Source organism: Lolium rigidum, chromosome 7, assembly GCF_022539505.1.
Source record: "Lolium rigidum isolate FL_2022 chromosome 7, APGP_CSIRO_Lrig_0.1, whole genome shotgun sequence".
NCBI lineage: Eukaryota > Viridiplantae > Streptophyta > Magnoliopsida > Poales > Poaceae > Lolium > Lolium rigidum.
This window is the reverse complement of record NC_061514.1, coordinates 166,623,281-166,630,565: the sequence shown is the minus strand read 5'-3', so window position 1 is coordinate 166,630,565 and position 7,285 is coordinate 166,623,281. Positions and strand designations below refer to the sequence as shown.

General features: G+C 53.8%; 1 long non-coding RNA gene across 1 annotated transcript; it reads right to left on the bottom strand.

The window, feature by feature from the left end:
* Positions 1 to 5,923: 5,923 nt before the first annotated feature.
* LOC124678683 lies at positions 5,924 to 6,878 on the bottom strand. Its single transcript, XR_006994574.1, has 2 exons — positions 6,631 to 6,878; positions 5,924 to 6,177 (listed from the first exon to the last, which is right to left on the bottom strand). It is a non-coding gene; the product is annotated as an uncharacterized LOC124678683 (long non-coding RNA).
* Between the last annotated feature and the right edge of the window lie 407 nt (positions 6,879 to 7,285).

Here is a 7,285-nt window from a genome sequence, read left to right as displayed (position 1 = left end):
AGGATCAACTTCATGTTGGTTTTTAGGCCTTGTTTAGGATCGGCTTACGAGCACCGTGCGTGGCTGCGAGGCCCAACCTGGAGTAGGATGATCCGATTATGCGGTGAAAACCCTAAATCGTCGTAGATCTCATTAGCTCTATCTTGATCAAGCGGGACCACCAAGTATTCGTGCACCCCGTACGAATCATGGGTGGATCGGCTCTTTGAGCCGATTCACGGGATAACACGAGAGCCGATCGAGGCTCGTATTTAATGTTTACATGTATGCCCTGCGAGGAAACTAAGCGAGGCATCCCCATCACCTTCACGACCAGGTATAGGTCAGGTGGCACGCCCTGCACTTCGCATCGCCGCGTGTGACCGAGAAGAGCATTGCGGGCCGTCGCTCGGAGGGGTCTCGGCCGGCCGCGGCTCTAGGCTCTTCCCGGCTCTACGGTGTTGACAAGGCCGCTGCCCGCCGGTGGGTTTTGGCGGTCAACACATTACGGCACGCCGGTGGGACAATCGTCTACATCAACTACATCGCCATCTACATCCGAGATGGCGGACGGCACGCCAGTCACCTACGAGGATCTGCCGACGACCTCAAGAAGCAATACAACGAGATCAAGGCCACCCTCGAAGCCGATCTCATCGGCTCTTTTCGGAGAACCCGTTCCCATGGCATCGGATGGAAGGGATTCTCACCGCAAGGTGCGCTCGATGGGATAGACCTCTCTACCCCGTCGGAGGAACGCACCGGGGGTGCGCGGCGAGGAGATCAACTACACGGTGGCTCACTCGCTACACCGCCACTGCGAGAATTTGGTCAACGTGTTGGAGCGTGTCGCTCGCGCGTGATCCAGGAGATCATGAGCCACCGGTACTCGCCGTCGGGACCAGCTCTCGGGACTCATCAAGGAGAGTTGCCACTCCGAGTCCCGTCCACCGCTGCCATATGCGTTGGCAGCACCTGGCGAAGTGCCGACTACACCGGCATTCCTCGTCTACGAGGATTGGTGGCGACCCTAGTGACTACCGAGTTCTTAATGGAGGCGCCTAAGGAGATCCCTCACGGATACGCGTGTATGTATGTGCCGGATTGTGGTGGCTGGGCACTCACAAACCAGGCCACAACATCGGGGACTCCGGCGAAGACGGGAGGAACGTCGGCGACGAGCTTGAGAAGCGAGACGTGGCTAACTAAATGCGCCACACCGACGAAACTCCCGAGCCCGGCTCCTGCAGCTGGCCCGGAGGCTGGAAAAGCAAACATGGCTGGCCAAGTACGCCACCCCGGCGAATCTTCGAGTGCAACTCCTACGGCCAGCACGGCGGATCGGATCGGTACCATGCGAGAGACCGGTTCGGCATGATGCCGAAAAGAAGAGGCGATCGGCTATTCCAAGCCGTACCCAGACGATTACGAGATGATCCCGCTGCCACCTAAATATCGGCTCCCTGACTTCTCGAAATTCAGTGGATCAGATGGCTCCAGCTCCATCGAGCACGTCAGCCGAAATTTGGAGCAACTAGGACCGGCTTCGGTGTCGGATCAACTACGCGTGAGGCTCTTTTCACGGTCCCTCACGGGATCGGCTTTTGGATGGTACACCTCTTTGCCGGCAAACTCCATCCGGTCTTGGAAGCAATTGGAAGAACAGTTCCATATGCAATACCATTCGAAGCTTCCGAGTACGGCATTGCCGATCTAGCACAACTACGTCGAAGCGCGGGGAAACGGTGACGAGAATACATCCAGCGCTTCGGGAATCTTAGGAACCGATGTTATTCGGTTCGTATAAGCGAAAAGGAAGCGATCGAGTTGGCGGTAGCAGGCCTTGCAACACGGCTCAAGGACATGGCCTCCCAAGCGGATTATCCCTCGGCGGCGCACATGGTTCGGAAACTATCGGCATATGAACAGCGCCACCCCGACCTGTACCAAGACAAGTTCAAGCGTGCGGTAGTTATGGTCGATACGAGAGGAAGATGAAGTGCTGCGGGAGACCAAGAAATAGCGATGGCTGAGTGGACTCGGGGAGGAACCCCGTGGCACGCAAATGGGTAAAGCCACCGGGGCCGCCCGGGGATTTGATTTTGACGTGACCAAGGCTGAACAAATCTTCGACCTCCTGCTCAAGGAGAAACGAGTTGACGATTCTCGAAGGTCTCAAGTTCCCCACGGCGAAAGAGCTAAACGGAAAGCCGTCTTGCAAATTCCACAACTCGCTTTCCCATGCCACCAACGACTGCCGGGTGTGGCGTCGGCACATCCAAGCGGCGATAGAGAAGGGGCGGCTAATTTTCAACCGGTACGCCATGAAGGTCGACACCCAACCCTTCCCCGCCGTTAACATGGTGGAAATCACCTACCCCGAAGGTTGCCGGCCGGGTCCCTCGTTCGGCATCAACATGGTAGGACACGGAAACCACTGCGGCAAAGATGGAGATGAGGGCGGCTGCTCTCATAGCAAGGATACGAGAGGAGGCCGCTCCACGCGATCGGCTCCGTCATGATGGCAAGCGCTATGTCACCGAGGGAGAGGTGAAGAATATAAGATATCAGCGACCCCTCTCGATCACCTCCTCAACAAATATGTGAGTCGGTATGACCAACGCCGACGGTCCAATTACGATGATAGAGGAGATCGTCGGCTAGAGAAGCCGAGAAGATATCGTCGGCGAGAATCGCGATGAGGAGGAGCACGAGCGGCTGTGCCACGGAAGCATCAAGGGAGCAAGATGACAACGCCGGACACTGGGACTGCCCTTTCTTCGGACTACTGCTGGGATTCGGGAATGAGCCGATTGCCCACAATCGGCAATTGCCCGAGATGCAATCGAGAAAAAGAAGGAGGCAGCCAATGTGTACGTGTTCGAGCGCCTAGGGCCTCTCCCGCCACAAAGCAAACGCGGCTGAGTCACCTCGTTGGGCAGATCTTGAGGATTCGGAAGACGAGGGAGGAGTAGAAGAAGACAGGTATCACCGGCCAAGGTGGTGCCCGGACGGACTCAGCCGTTCCCAAAAGCGCGGGGTTCAGCGATTGCGCGGCACTGGAGGAAGCCGAAAGGTTGTACACGCATACGCTAAGGAAGGCACGGCCTGATGCGGCCGCAAAGGTTCGGCGAACCCTGGATGAAGAGGGTCGTCCACGGAAAATGGAGTGGCGCCCCAAACGGAGGAAAGCCGATGATGAGACATCGGGCTGGCACAAACATGGTACTCGTCTTGCCGACAGAGCTTAGCGCTCCACGACTCTACGGAGCACTCAAGGTGGACGACGGCAAGCGCATCAAGTCAGAGGTTGGGTTGGTTTTATCCGGCCTGACCAAGTAGCAAGATCAAACCAATGAGCAAACCCGGAGAGGCTGATCCTTGTGATCGGCCCCAAAAAATTTATGAAGGGAACTTACAAAACCTTCAACGAGCAAGCAACGTGGAGGCCGATTCCAGCAATCGGCCAAAATTATCCTCACTTACCATTACTGCACGGGTTCAACATGTTATCCAACGAGCCGATACCATCAATTCTCTTGACGAGAATCGGCTCGGGGGCACCCGGAGTAGATAAAATACGAGGATATGCAATGGAAGCATCTCATCTTACGGTGATGGGTATTGGAATATGGGGGCCGATGCACAGGTCGGCCGTAAAAAAGGTGAAAATTCGAAAATTTTCGAACACAGCCGATGCAGCAGGCATCGACTTAAGGATATAACAGCCGATGCATGGCCATCGACTCAAGGGGGGTAACTGTTACGATCAGAGGGTCAATGGAGCACAAAAGGGAGATTTTTTATGAAGAAACTCCTCGCAGTTTGGAAGCTCAGATCCTTTCTTCAAGAACAATGTCAGGAGCAGCATGGGCGTGCGGATCAGGTCAAGGATGGATTGCATTAGAAGCTCGGGGGCAGCTCGCCTTTAAGGTTCTCTGCTTTGGGAAGCCGATTTATGTTCAAATCGGCTAGCTCGGCATAGGAAGCTCCCTCAGACATGATCGAGCCCAGGTCCATACAGCTCTGTTTTGCCTCGGCTAAGACTCGGGGGGCAATAAGCCTGGAAGGTGCCCTGTGTTTAAGAGCCGATTAGAGTCACCTCGGCTGCGGCTGCGTCATGATCGTCTCAGGGAGGAACTGGGAAGGAAAAGCCGTCGTCCAGTACAGGGCTTGGACTGTGTCTTGTTGCTGCAAGAAAAGGAAAGGGACTGGATTCTCAAAATAGCCGATGAGTTGTTGTCGGCTAAGGAATTGCGAAGAATTCTGGTCGGATATCTAATCGCAGAGGAGCTCTTAGCCTACGAGCTAATTGGAATCCGGTTTCCTCGGCGTTCAAAAGGGAAGAAGTCCGACGCGTTACTATCGGTCTTAGCATGACAAACGGAAGGAATGGAATTGGAGCGATTAAAGGATGACTGGAAAGAACAATTTCATTAATTCCAAGGAGCGGCTTTACAAGAAAGAGCCGATGGCTCTCAAAAGAGGGATCTGGTGCCTAGTGCACTGCTACTACTAGTCCTATACTACTAGTCGTCGCTGTCCTCGTCATCGCCGCCGTCGACGTCGTCGGCGCCGCTCCCGAGGAGCTCCTCGTCGCTGCTGCCCCGGCCCTTGGCCGGAGCCTCTTCCTCCTCGTCATCATCATCATCCTCGCTGTCCGCCCGGGAGCGGAGGCGCTTGGTCGGCGGATACCCGATGGAGGAGGAGGAGTCATCCTCCTCCTCTTCCTCTTCGTCATCATCTTCGTCCTCGCTGTCCGCCCACATGCGGGGCGCTTCTTCGGCGGGAGCTTGGCGGAGGGGAGGCCTTGGCCTTCGTCGCTTCTCCTTCTTTCTCCTCCTTGTCGGAGGAGAAAGGATTCACTTGCGGGGTGGAGGCTGTCCTCGTTCTTCTTCTTCGGTGAAGATTGGGGGAAGAGTTTTGAGAAGGAAGAGGAAGAGGAAGACATTGCTACGAGGAGGAGAGGGTTTTTTGGTGCCGATAGGCTGGGATGGAATAGAGGATAAAGAGAGCTAACCGGTTGGCACGGTTAAATAATGAGAAATCGGTGAAGGTTTAATGCCATTACGGCTTCCAAGGGATCAATGCCAAAGGCTGTCGGAATTTTTAGAGAAGGTCGAGAAGACGGGGCATAATGATGACGGATCTTGTAACTGACTCTGCTCTGCCACGACATGACCCTTCGAAGGGAAAGCATAATGATTTTGGAAATGTTATTTCCAAAACCAGGGGGGCATGTGTTATCACCAGATTTTAGACAAATCCAGAGGTGGGCCGGGCTTGGAAGATTACATATGGAAGATCTATGAAGCGGCCTTGCACGGAGAATTTGGGCTAGTTAGCCCGTGTATCTTAATATAATAGATTGTGTATCGATTTAGAAGTTAGAGTTTATCTCGTGCACGGTTTAGTGCACGCCCACATTAGAAAGTCCACTTGGACTATAAATATGTACCTAGGGTTTATGGAATAAACAACAACTCACGTTCAACCCCAAAACAAACCAATCTCGGCGCATCGCCAACTCCTTCGTCTCGAGGGTTTCTATCGGGTAGCGACATGCTTGCCTAGATCGCATCTTGCGATCTAGGCAGCACAAGCTCCACGTTGTTCATGCGTTGCTCGTACTGAAGCGCTTTTGATGGCGAGCAACGTAGTTATCATTAGATGTGTTAGGGTTAGCATTGTTCTTCGTTTAAGCATGCTTACGTAGTGCAACCCTTGCATCACTACTAGGAAAAGGCTTACCGCTGGCGCACTGAAAAGGCTTACCGCCGGCGCTTTCGCGTTCGCCGGCGATAACCTCGCCGGTGGTAATGCCTTACCGCTGGCACCTTCATTTTCGCCAGTGGTAACATGCTATTATCCCCGGCGTCTTCGCATATTCGCCGGGGGTATCTGTTACCACCGGCACATTAGCCATATTTGTAGGCGCCAGCAGTACATATTTAAAGAACTAAAAAAAATTAAAATCAGTTACCCCCGGCAACGAAGGCTATGCGCCAGCAGTAACGAATTTAAGAAACAAAAAAAAAGATTTTACAAATTACAAATAAACTCATATATATTCTATCCGTTACAAATTTAGCTAGTTTCAAGATTCAAAATTCCGGCCACCATCTTCATCAGCCACGCCCAAAACTCAGGTAGATCGTCAGAACCTCTCTTTGCGCTCCTCCGTTGATTGCTGTGCCACTGTCACGGGTTGGAGTCAGGATTGAGGGTCAGACGTGCAACAAACAAAAACAGTAAGCACATATTATTCCATCTATGCGCACAAGTATTCATTGAGCTGAAGCAAATATCCATCTATGCATGTTGCTTTCCCTACTGTCTACACAAATATGCATACTGCTCGAAAAAGGAAACAATTTTAAGCAAGAAATTATGCAAAACCTGTTTATCGGTTCAAACAACGAGTTCACAAAAAAGAGCAATCAAGAATGTCTAGAATAACAGCAGAGAATAGGACATCTATGAACAAAACATCCTACTGCAATGAGCAATCAAGGAGTAAATAGCTAATTGCATTAAGGCCAGCTAGTGGAATTTTTCATGCTACGGGCAGAGCAGCAATGAGCAGAGCACTGTGATTATGAGTGTCGAAGAACAACTAATTGACGTCTTGCGGAGGAGGATTGGACTGACCTAGGTTGTGGGAAGCAGCAAGCAGCCTGGCCGGGCTCGACATTGTCCTCCTGGTGACCTTCAGCATCTTGGTGCAGATGCGGTAGGCGCCGGCTAGACTGAACCGCGACGGCCGCCGAACCGACCCAGCTCCCAGCTACGATGCGCGTGAGCAGGTGACTGCTAGCGGTCGCAATCGCCAGATCGAGGGTCCAAGCCACCGGACGGTGAAGCGCCGCGGGCGCCGCTGCGAGCCAACCACCACTCCCGCCCACCCGTCGCCGCAAATCGATCCAGGGAGCCGGCGCCACGGCCGCTCCTACCTTTGCTCCACCTCGCCGCCGCAGGGACCCAAGGGTCGGACGCCACGGCCGCACCGCACGTCGCTCCATCAGAGGCCTAGATGCCATGCCCGGGCGGCGCATCGCCTCCTCCAGCGCATCCATCGGGGGATCCACGCCACGACCGCGTTGCCTCGAATCCCGTCCCTGCCACCACACAGGGAGACGGGGAACGGGGAGATGCCGGAGATCTTCAGCTTCCGTCGGCTAGGTCTTCGATCGGGATCCGTGGCGGCATCAGCGTCGAGGAAGGGCGACGAAGTTAGGACCTGCAAAGAACGAACAACAACTCTTATTGTCAACTAGACCAATCTACCAGCATATGCTCATAGTAA